At 29.9% G+C, this 13,333-nt stretch overlaps 1 non-coding gene across 1 annotated transcript; it reads left to right on the top strand.

The window, feature by feature from the left end:
• The first annotated feature begins 1,526 nt into the window (after positions 1-1,526).
• Positions 1,527-1,633, top strand: LOC127124933 (small nucleolar RNA R71). The gene has a single exon (XR_007804408.1). It is a non-coding gene; the product is annotated as a small nucleolar RNA R71 (small nucleolar RNA).
• Positions 1,634-13,333: the final 11,700 nt, after the last annotated feature.

The following is a 13,333-nucleotide window of genomic DNA, read 5'->3' as shown; positions in this document are numbered from 1 at the left end:
CCAGCCCTTCCAAAGAAATGGACCATACATGAATAATGCTCAATCCTTAGATTTATTTGCATAGACTTCTATCATTTTTCTGAATAGCAATTGCCCTTGTGCTACAAGACCAGAATGAATGCAAGCTATTAAAACTGCTACCATTGTTACATGATCTGGTATTATTATTGAACTGATGTACAATTTATTTTACAATTTATTTTGCTTGTTTGGAAACCAAAACCTGCAGGTTTGAGGTCTGTTTAGACGCCGGCTATCAATGAGTGAAGGTCCTTCATCTAAAGAGATGCAAGTAACAACAACAAGCTAAATCATCCATGGCTTATCTTTTTGGAAATGGAAGGTTAGAAGGATCCTATCAAAGTAAGTAACATCGAGTGCTGCAGTGAGAGGTGAAAAGTCATAATGAACATTGACTTTAAGCATCCCTTGAACAGTTTCACGATGAGGTTGAGAGAGAGAAACAAAATCCACGGCCTTTTCTCAGATCCTCGTAATATGTTTCTTGTTGTTTCTCAAGTATTTGATACATAAACGAAATCTGGAAATGAGAACATGTATGACTGTAGTGATACTAACATGAATATGATGATTTCTATAAATGATGATCTTGATGTAATTTGAAAACCACAATCATATTTGTGAAATCCAACCAATTCATTTATCCGTTCTACGTAACCACTTTTGATTTCTCTAAAGTCACCGGCACGAGGAGATTGATATGCAAGAAACAGGATGGTAACAACGAAGTTGTGCATCCTTAAATACCTAAAGACTTGATTTCCTTTCTTTAGTATTTTTAGCCTCATTTGGTAGAAAACTAGAGCAAAACCAAGATAGCCAAAATGCAGCATGTCATATTCAAGAGTTCCTGTAATCAAAATTAATGAAAGAACGAAACCTAACAAGTGACAATAACCATAAAGCCTCAAGTGGTCAAGAATTATCCAATATCCCCTTGTTTCAAAAGAAAAAAATCTCTCAGTACAGGTGCAGATTTCCGTTGCGACAGTATTTTCTGATATATATCTAATCCATTGAGAGTAGATGCTTGATTCCGGAGACGACCATGCTTGGTCCCTCTTGAAAAACTCACATGATAATGACTCTCCCTTAAGACATGGTAAGCCACTCTAATCCAAACACAATAATCCTTGAATTTTCTTGATTACCAACGACGCGGAATGTGCCTATGTATCTAAATATGTTAACAGCAGAACTTCGCCTTGAATGCGCAAAATACAACAAGGTGCAACAATAACAGAAGAGGAGGCCACTTGATGCTCACGAAAACAAAAGGGGGGACCATGTTAGAGGAAACAAAATCGTGAGGAACAAAGAAAATGAATGAAATAGTGATATGAATATCAGGGTCAAAATCGGGGTGTGACATCATATCCTCAATTAGGTCACAAGCTTCAGGGTAAGGTTTGTTCATCAACGCGCCACCAGCGGTATCGTCGATGCTCATCTATGTGTTATAATGGAGTCCATTGTAGAAGGTATGAACGATCAGCCATTGTTCTAGGCCATGGTGTGGACAAACTCTAAATAGCTCTTTGTATCTCTCCCAAGCTTCAAAAAGTGATTCTCCTTGGTTTTGAGTAAATCTAGTTATTTGGTTTCGAAGAACAGCAGTCTTACTAGGGGGAAAATATCTAACAAGGAATACTCTTCTAAGGTCTTCCTAGGTAGTTATTGAGTTAACTGGAAGTGAATCCAACCATGAACGTGCTCTATCTCTGAGGGAGAAAGAAAATAATCTTAAATGAATCGCATCAGGTGAAGCACCGTTGGATTTAAAGGTGTCGGCCAGTTGGATAAAGACTTTTAAATGTTGATTTGGGTTCTCAGTAGCGAGACCCGCGAATTGGTTATGTTGCAGTAATTGTAGTAAAGATGGTTTTAGTTCGAAATTGTTGGCAGGAATGAGGGGGTTTACTATACTAGAACTAGGTTCCTCGTCAGAGGGTTGGGAAAATTCCTTAAGAAGTCTCCGGTCGTGATTCTCGGCCATAGCTTTCTTAATTCGGACGAGTAAGAGGCGTGTATGAGCGTAACATTCGGGTTTCGCTAAAGGATCTACTAAATTTCCGGTACTACAGGTTCTTCGCATTTACCGGGTAATAATGCCTTAGTCTAGACGGTGTAACAACAGGGTATGAAATTTGACGAAGTTGGTCCCCGACAACGGCGCCAAAAACTTGATCGCTCTATTCGCAAGTGCACGAATCGCGTCAGAGTAATATAAAAGATTATCGATCCCACAGAGACCAAATCGTCAATCTATCGATTACTAATGTTACGATGTTTATCTAAGGCGGTACAAAAGAGATATTGATGTCGCAAAATAACAGTAAATAAAGGAAATGATAAATACAGTGCAGATAAAGATAGGCTTGAATGTAATTCACGTCAGTTAAACGATGTTTCAATTGTCTAAATAAAATTACTTATGGGAAAATATTTTCTACTCTTGATAAGAATCCGTTTAACAGGAACTGTCGCTTTCGCATATTCATAACCGAGTTTATCCTTAAATTAAGGCATTTTATTGTCACTTATAAAAGGTGCGCAGAACGCTAAAGTAGTAAACTTACTTTTAAGAAATAAGACTCGTAAACTTAGTTGAAAAGTGATTTTGATTTGGAAAATTTACCTAAGGAGTTTCCTGATTTTAAATCTATCAACGCGTCCGAAAACAGTTTCAAAAATCATTTTTTCCTTAAAGTGATAAAAATTCCTAGTTAACTAAGCCAGGGTGCTTCCGCACTCCTTGAGTAGTTAAAACTAACCAAGTTTGTTTCAGAAAACTCGAATTAAAAATTAAAACAGCCTTTAAAGCATTTCTACAGATTCAATATGTGAAAAATCTCTTTAACCACGATCCTTACATTCTAATCTTTGAGAGATTTAGCCAGACATGGTAATACAAACAAATACAATGATGTTGAACATGATGAAAAGAAGTTTAGAATGTAAGGTGTGAAGAACAAGTAAAGCGTGTAAAATGATTAAAACGAGCAATAAAGATAACAGCGAGAAAATTAAATAATGTAAAAATGATGACAAGGAATTAAATAAAGTAAAACATGACAAGTAAAAAAATAAAAGCGATTAAATTAGAACCTTCTCCAAACGGAGGCTTTAAATCTGGTACAAGGAAAATAAACCTTGGACTTTGAAGATAAAGACGACAGCAAAATCAAAATGCTCCAACTCAATTACACCACGACGCGATAACCCCTCGATATGACGAATTACCGCTTTTACATATGATAATTTAGTTTTAGTGTTGTAAACTAAGTTGGATGATTTGGAAATGAATTAGAACGACCTATTTATAGAGGAACTTAGCAGCATGCAAAGACCATGATGCCCTTCAACTTCTCCTTAGTGGGAACGTGAAATGCAAAGGTGGCGCCCGCCACCCCTTCATGGCGCCCGCCATGTGTGTGAATGGGAAAGTTCATGGGATCGTGGCGGTTTCCTCCTGGTTGAGGGCTGATGTGTCATGGCTTCTCCTATAGCGGCCGCCATGCATAACGCCATGTGTACAATATTTGCCAAAAAACCCTATTTTTGGTCTTTTTGCTTCGTTTCTTTTAAAAAGGTCCCGAAAGAGCTAAATACCTGAAAACAACATAAAAGAGAGCATAACACAAGCAAAATGATAATAAAGACCTAATAAACATGTGAAATCTGAGTCAAAAACGCGGTGTGATTCAGTGTGATCAGCCTACAATAAGGACTGGCCACATGCAGCCACGTTTATTTTGTACATGGGGAATGGTGTGGTCGAGCCATTCAGAGTCTCTCTTGATAGTATGATATCATAGGAAGTTTGCTTATGCCCATACGAGGGTCACCACCAAACACATCAGTTTGACGTCATTTTCTTATACTCTGAATGGATGGCATGTGGGTCTTTACAAGTGGATTAACATTGTTCTTGATCACTTCAAGAACATATTGATAACCAAACAACACCTTCATTTGTTTGCATTACTTTTCATAATTCTCCGTGCCGAGAATTTGGATATTTGCAGGGATACATTCATTGAAGATGGAAATCGTTTTCGCACACCAAGTGTTTGATCAAAGAACCAGACTCTGATACCAAATGTTGGGTAAAACCCCAATCACAAGAACAATGGTGAATAATTGAGAGATGGAGAGAATGAGAGAATTAGAGAGAATTAAAGAGAATTGGAGAGAATTAGGGTGAAAATATGACATTCTAATATTAATGACCTAACATGGATATTTAAACCACCATACAAAACAATACCGCTAACCAACTAATGAAAAAAACAAATTTCCCAGACATGCAACAGGTGGCACATTTAGTGCAACCAATTGCTCTAAATCTCTGTCTCATAAAATACAAAGGTGCATCTGGTTGCAAATTTGGAGCAACATGTTGTTCCAAATCCCTGTCTTATAATTAACATTGTTGTAACCTGTTACATTGACTTGAATTACACTAATTTTTCAACATAACAAACCGCCCCTAAAATGGTAGAATAAAAATGGAAAATTTCTATCTAGTCACAAGATTCTATTCTCGTGGACACACTTTTATTTAGTTTTCTTTCTCCAAATTATACATTTTGTCAAATATTGTACCAGAGTAGTAGCTCCATCGTCCTTTTCTTTAAAAGTACTAAAGTTAAAAAGTTAAATAAGGATGCAAACAAAAGGAGGGAACATGAGAAAATAGGGTAGGCATGGTATGGATTTTTGGAGGGTATTGTCATTTAACTTTATCTCTATATAAATCCTCTTATGAAGAAGATATATTCATCATTCTTAGCTTAGTTTTGATAAAGACAAAAGCTTATTATTGAAGAAAATCAAAGAATAAAAAGATTGAATTCAATTGTCAAGATTATGTAATCTTTGGAAATCAAAAGAATGGATGATTGGTTAAGGTACTTTAATGACAATTCATATGTTTATAATCTTTAGATGCTCAAGATATTTCATCTCAATTTTTTTAAAGATTTCTCAATCATACCTATTGCATGCTCATTAAAAAAACGACTTTTCAAAAGGAAATTTTGAAATTTATAACTAGTGCAATCGGTTAGCATATTTAGGCGATCGGTTACATCAAGCAAGTATTGAAAAAATCGATTTTTCTGTAAATTATGACGTGTTTAAACCACCACAATATGAATCGTCGTAATTTTCACATAATACTATTTTGATTTTATTTCGGTTTTTTGAATGTTGAACACAATGTAACCGATTTGCATAATTGTGTAACTGGCTAACGTGTGATTTTTTGAAAAAATCTGAACTAGTATATATCCTTGTGTTATTTACCTTATGCATTTGTTTTTTTAAACTTTATTTCATAATTTCATAAAAATGTTTCCGAAAAAATAAGAACATAATAACCATCTCTTAAAAACTAGAAAAATATATATAACATTATTCACCCCCCCTCTTAGATTGCACTCTCAACTTATAATTTGCATCAGGGCAGGTTAAGGTAACTTTCTCATAGATCCGGATAAAAATATCTTCCACTGATTAGATTTTTAGAGATGGTGGCAGTAGGAACAATCCTCTATGCTTTGTTGGTAAACATTGTGTTTTTAGAAAAATTGCATGCAGTCATATTTGGAATAAAAATGAGATAATATATGGGATGCATTCGAAAATGGTCCATTCATTCCTACAATGGTCACTAACATTGTTGAACAAATCAATATAAAAGGCTCATGGAATGACGATGATAAGAAGAAAGTTCTATTTGACAAGAAGGCAAAGAACATGCTTCAATCAAAACTTGGTATGGACGAATTCTTTTGTATCTCTCATTGTGAAATAACGAAAGAGATATGGGATACATTAGAAGTTACTCATGAAGGAATTATGGAAGTGAAAGGTTAAAACTGAACACATTATCTCAAGAATACAAAATGTTCAGGATGCAACCTAGAGAATCAATGATTGACTTGTAGAAAAGATTCACACACTTGATGAACCACTTAATGGAAATCGGTAATGATTTTACTAGTGATAAATTAAATCTCAAAGTACTTAGGTCATTAACAAAGGCATGACAAGAGAAAGTGACAGTGATATCAGAAAAGAAGAGTCTATTCAGAATGACTTTCGAAATATTATTCGGAAAACTCAAAGAGCATGAAATAGAACTTGGAAGATTGGAGAAACATGAATATCAAGAAAATAATTATAAAAATGTTTCTTTGAAAACTAGAGTCAAAGACCATGATAATGATCAAGAGGATGAATCTCAATCCACTAGTGATGAATATGATTCTCTAGTCAAGAAATTTGAAAAGTTCTGAATGAAAATGACAAAATAAGTTATTAAAAAAAACGCACTAAGAAGCAAGGTTATTTGATTTTAATATGGAATAAGAGGACATGTCAAGAGTGAATTTCCTACACTTGAATAGAAGAATAATTAAAAAGCAAGAAGGACAAAAGTTCGAAGAAAGTATATGTATCATTAGATGACAATGGAATAAGTTCATCTTCATATGAAGATCATGCAAGCAAGAAATTTATGGCATCACATCATTCAAGTGATGAAGAATACGAGATTAGTGATTCTGAAATTGATGATAATCCTTCATATGATGAATTACAAAATGTTTTTCATGAATTACATGAAGGATTTTTGAAACTTTCTAGACAATGTACTAATCAAAGGAAACTATTTTAAAACTAGAAAGTATGGCTAATGACACAAAAGTGGAATTAGAAGAAGTAAAAAATTCTACATGCAATAAGTGTCAAGATCATGAATCTAACATTGTTGAATTAAACCAAGTGATCAAGAAATATGAAAAGAGTCAAATTGGTTTAGAAAATATGTTAAGTAATCAAAGATATTTAAGTAACAAATGTGTACTTGTCTTTCCTAATTTTGACAAACTTAGTACAAATCAAACTATCTTTGTAAAGGCTACTAGCAAATTCAATAATAAGGAATCAAAGAAAGTACATATTATAAATCATCATAAAAGCATTATGATAGAAATATCTTTTATGTCTATAAAAGGAATCATGTTTTTAGAACTACATAATTTTATTGTAATGAAAAAAACCATACTTCTAATGCTTGATACATAAGAAATTATGGTATTCCTTATGATGAGTATATATGGATGAGGAGGGGATATAACCCAAGATGACCCAAAGATAAATGGGTACCTAGTAAGTACTATTAATTGTTTTGTAGGTACTTAAATATCATATGCTAGTTTTGTCAAATCAATATTAATTTTTCAAGATACAATACCATATGATATGGTAGTTCTAAAAATTTCATGGAATGAAAAGATTTTTTTGAAGAAGCATCAACATTGATATCAATTTTGACTTCATATGATATTATGAAGAAGATAAGTTATTTTTACATATAATGTATCATTTCCCTTATATTATTATACTCCTTTGAATTTTACTCTTTTTCTTTTTGATAATGTCAAAAAGGGGAAGAAGAGAGATGAATATTTTTGTTGTTTTTCAAGATATCAAAGGAAAATGCATAAATTGCAAAGAAAGTGGGATATACGCAAGATAAAGGAGATATACAAGACAACGGGAGCAATCAAATGTCAAGCAAAAACTTCCCATCTAAATGTTGTGTCATCATCAAGGGGGGAGATCTGTTCATCCTTCTTAGTTTGATTTTGATGAAGATAAAAACTTATCATTAAAGAAAGATGAAAGAAGAAAAATGTTGAATTCAATTGTCAAGAATGTGTAAACTTTGGAAATTAAAAGATTGGATGATTGGTCAAGGTACTTTAATGGCAATTCATATGTTTATATAATCTTTAGATGCTCAAGAAACTTCGTCTCAACTTATCTAAAGATTTCCCAATCATTTCTATTATTGCATGCTTATTAAAAAAATGATTTTTCAAAAAGAAAAATTCAAATTCATGAGTAGTGTGATCGGTTCGCATATTTAGGCAATCAATTACATCAAACAAGTATTGAAAAAACTACTTTTCTATAAATTATGGCGTTTTTAAACGGCCACAATCTGAACCACCGTAATTTTCACAGAATATTATTTTTGTTCCATTTCAATTATTGGAACGTTTAACACAGTGTAACCGATTTGCATAATTGCTTAATCGGTTACACGCTTGATTTTTTTGGAAAATATGAACTAGTATATATCCTTGTGTTATTTACTTTATGCATTTATTTTTTCTACACTTTATTTCATAAGTTCATAGAACTACTTTTGGAAAATAAGAACATAAGAGTCATCTCTTAAAAACAAGAAAAAATTGTATAACCTAATTCACCCTTCTTAGATTGTATCTCATACTTACACCTCTCTCACATCCCATTTTTCTATCATTTTCTTCTATTTCTTAGGGTCAAATCGAAAGCTAGATCATTAGACAATGTTTAGATATTATAAAATGAATGGAGCGGGAAGGAACAAAGTAAAGTGGAATGTAATGAAATTGATCAGAGTTGAATGAATATTTTATTCCATCGTTAAAAAAAATTTAGAACGAAACAAGATAAACTCTTCATTCCACCTAAATTAGAGTCTGTTTTGTAACACAAAAAAATAGTTTTTAACTTTTAGCTTTTAGCTTTTCCTACTAGCTTTAGCTTTTGACTTTTTCTTAAAAGGTATTTGAAGTAGCTTATGAGCTTGTCACTTTTTCTTTCATTTACATCCTTATTATTTTAACAAAAATATATTCTTACCCTTCAATTTATTATCTTTTATATATATATATATATATATATATATATATATATATATATATATATATATATATATATATATATATATATATATATATATATATATATATATATAAATATATATATATATAATATATATATATATATATATATATATATATATATATATATATATATATATATATATATATATATATATATATATATATATATATATATATATATATATATATATATATATATATATAAAAGCTAATAGAATATTATTACAGTCTTATCGTAGAATATTAGAAAATAAATTTATTATTACTTTTATATTAATATAACTGAATTCAAAATTACAATATTATTATTTCATATATCTCGTTAAATTTAATTATAAAATTTATATATAAATTTAATATATTTTGATGATATCTTCAACTTTTCATATATATATTAAAAATGTTATGTATATTTTTATTAATACAATTATTTTTATCAAATAAAAAATAATTTAATAATATAATATAATAAAATAATAAAACCACTAATTTCTTAATTAAGAATACCTTTTTATGTCATTTTGTATTTATCAGCTAAAACTAATTTATCAAACATTCAAATTAACTTATCATCTACCAGTCATTAGTTATCAGCTACCAACTATCACCTATCAACTATCAATCATCTGCTACATGCTATTAGCTACAACCTATTAGCTAGTTTTACCGAACAAAGCCATAAAGAAGAAGAAATATTATGTTTAGTAATGAAATAAAATAGAACTCATATCATTCTATTCCGCTCCATCTATAACTCTGTTATACCTAATCAGGGACGACCTTGTGCAAGTGCAGCATGTGCTGCAGCACTAGGGCCCCAAATTTTAAAAAATTTAATTTTTTTTTATAAATATTAATAAAAATAAATAAAATATTATTAAAAAAACTCAATAAACGAAAGAAATATTATGATAAACACTCAATACATACAAAAATCAAGATTGATCAAAACTCAAAATAATTATAATTAAATTTATTTTTAATTAATATATAATTGTATTTTCGATATATTTTTTTAATTATTATTATTGTATTTTTAAAAAATTGGCCCATTTTTGTAATTAAAACAGGGTCTCCGATATGATTGGGTCGGTCCTGTACCTAATTCCATCAATTCAAAGAAAGACATCCAGTCATTCTCTCTCGCTTAATTTTAATAATCTACTTTTAATATTAAAAAAAAATATACCACGTTTTTTTTCATAAACACCATAATTACAACTAATTAAAAAGGTTAATTTGTGTGTCATTTTCATTTCCTAATATACTACTTAATTATAACCAATCAAATTTCAATTAATTTTTTTCATTCCTCTATGTTATACTATTTCAAATACATGAGTCATTCAATATATGACTCTCTATATTCCCTTTTTTCAAAAGTCTCTCAAATTTCAACCTTCTATTCAATTACATTTTCCTCTTTTTATCGTCTATTCATACCGACAGTCTTGAATTTTTTTTTTAAAATAACCATGTTTTTAAAAAAAATACGAAAATAATTAAAATTTTAAATTTTTTTCTAAAATAACCATGATTAGGGGAGGATGCGCCGGGGGAGTTGGCGCACCCAAAAAAAATAAGAGGAGGCGCCAAATGCATTGGCGCACATGCATTGGGCCTCATGAAGAGGCGCCAATGCTTTCTTTCAATTAATTTTTTTCATTCCTCTTCATGAGGCCCAATGCATGTGCGCCAATGCATCTGGCGCCTCCTCTTATTTTTTTGGGTGCGCCAACTCCCCCGCGCATCCTCCCCAAACATGGTTATTTTGGAGGAAAAAACTTGAAAAGTTGATTATTTTCGTATTTCTTTGAAAAACATAGTTATTTTATAAAAAAAAATCGAGAGTCTTTCTTCATTTATTCTATGCTTTGGTCATTTATCAATCCATATAACATCTTCATTGCTTTCCTTTATTTTCAACATTCGTTATCAACTTTCTAATCCATAAGTATATTCTTATTTGTTATACATCTAAACCCTAATCTGTTTTCAAATTCAACTTTCAATTTATAAATTTTTCTCTAATTTTTTGCTTCAATGTCATTCTTATGTCACAAAATCCTCATTTCTTCCCTGAACTTCAATTTTTGGTGTTATTGCTTTTTGTTTTTCGTTTTCAACTTTTACATGATGAGTTTTTTTTTTTCCGATTTTTTCTCTTAAATGTCAATTGTTCTACGACAAACCTCCCCATTTTTTTCCTGAACTGAAATTTTTGATGTTATAGATTTCCGTTTTTTGATTTCAAATTTTTATTGATGACTTTTTATCGTTTTCTATAAAAATTCCCATTTTAAAAAAAAAAGAGTTTACGGGAATAAATATTGAATTTGTAGTTAATAATCTTAGATTTATTCTTATCATTTGTGATGTTATGGTTTTATTTTTGTTTTCTTCTTCCTACTTGTGTTTTTTTAGGGATTTTGATTTTAGAAAAAAGAAGCAAGTAAAGAACAAATCTTTTCTAAAATGTGAATGGTAAAATGGAATTCGAAATCATGTTTTTCCTAAGATGCAGTTGAATTTTGGATCTCATTAGTATTTATGTTTTAACATGAACTACATTTGAGGACCATATTTGATAATGGGGAGAGAGAAATTGGGGTGAGTTAATTGCAAAGGCTATGGAGAAAGTTGGCAAAGAAGATGGAATCAGAATTGCTGTAAGTTCTCATGTGTTCATCTTGCAAATATCAATAACATCATTTATCTGGGTATTACATATTTTATTGATCCGGGCAGGGACTGTGTGTTATTCATGTAATATTTATCTAAATATAATAATCATCTTAATCACTCTTTATTTTGACTTCAATGTATCATTCCTTCGGTTAAACCATTGTTATAGTATTAAAGCTTCATCAAAGGACACTTACCAGTTAAGTCAAACTTCTACTTAATTCTCCATCTCTAAACTTTATTGTGTTTTTTTACTTATTTCATTTTAGTTTATTTTTATATCAAGCTTTATTGTATTTGATTTCTTAGAACATATTCAAAAATATTCTAATGAAAAAATATTGTTTTTAGTTAATGGACTTCATTTTTTGATATGTTGGAAAATCCATTGAGGATGACAGGGATAAGATTCTTAAGATTTGGTAGAAAATTGACTCAGCTGAAAGAATTTAACAACACAAAAGAGAAAATGGTAAGTTAAACCAAAAACAGAAGTCTTGATTGTTTTCAATGAACTTTAACATCGCCTGAGTCACTGATCTTTTCACTTTTTTCCTCTTTGTTCTGTTTTAGGTTTTGTTGATGTTACTCGAAATTGGTGGTGTGGGAAATAGAATTAGTTTTAGCTCTCCTTTGTTTTGTTTATACTTGATTTGATGCAAACATCACATGAATTTATGAATGACTATTCATTTTATTTATTTAATAACATTGTGATTTTTATATCCGTTGATCATTCAAAATCGGGAGTAATGTGAGAATGAATGACTTGGCGGAAAAAATTCATTCTCTACCATCTACTCTCTCTTTGTTGAAGGTTTATAGTTAATTCCTGACCTAATTAGATTGTTTTAAATAATTTATTTATAGTGTTGTTAAATGAAGTAATTAAGTGTATTTTTTATTGTAAGGAGACAAAGTTGATTTCAGATATTCATAATTGATTTTGACTTCTTTTTTTATGTTTTTCAAACATAATTGATTTTCTCTTTAATTGATTCTAATTGAAGTTAGATTTTGAAGTTTTTTTTCCTAAATTGATTCTAATTTTAGTTCGAATTTGAAGTTTTTTTTGTAGTACAACTAATTTTACACAATTGTATCAAAAAATAAGGTATTTTACATTCAACTTATTTTAGTTAGGAACAATTTTACCTAATCAAATGATTCGAAATCAATTCTACCACTAAAACTATACACCCTGAAAATGCATAATTATGCATGAGGAGGTTGATGTGATTTTCTTATTAGTAACAAACCTGTGCTTACACACGGGGGGACATTTTTGGATGGGATATAGTTTTGGACGCACATTTATTTGCAAATTATCATAAAATTTGAAAGTTGAAAAAATAAAAGAAAACATAAGAATATTAGTAAATTTAAGTTGAAATAGTAATAAATGTAAAAGATGAAAGTTAAACAACAATATCAAGAATAATATGATTAAAAATAAAAACTATTGAAACTTAAATTAGATGAATTATTGTTTTAGTTTTTTCATTACAAATAAGACATTATTTTATAAGATAGAATATAATTTTTAAATATATACTCAATCTTTTTTAATAAGTTCTCTTAATCTTTTTCACATATTTGAAATTTTTTTTTGATAAATTTCCATTATTCAATATTTGGATCAGTAGTAAAGTTGTTCCCGTTTATAACAATAGTATTTTTTTCGTATATAAAAATATTTTAATAAATAATATATTTTTTCTCATACATAAATATTATTTTTGTTTTGATATTATTTATAAAAATATTTGAATCAATAGTAAAGTTGTTCCCATAGATAAAAATATTTGAATGAACAATATATTTTTTTCTCGTATATAAATTTTATTTTAGTTTTAAAAATATTTATAAAAATATTT

The sequence above is a fragment of the Lathyrus oleraceus genome, chromosome 2 (assembly GCF_024323335.1).
Source record: "Lathyrus oleraceus cultivar Zhongwan6 chromosome 2, CAAS_Psat_ZW6_1.0, whole genome shotgun sequence".
Lineage (NCBI taxonomy): Eukaryota > Viridiplantae > Streptophyta > Magnoliopsida > Fabales > Fabaceae > Lathyrus > Lathyrus oleraceus.
The sequence above is the reverse complement of the archived record's forward strand: the minus strand, read 5'-3'. Positions and strand labels throughout refer to the sequence as shown.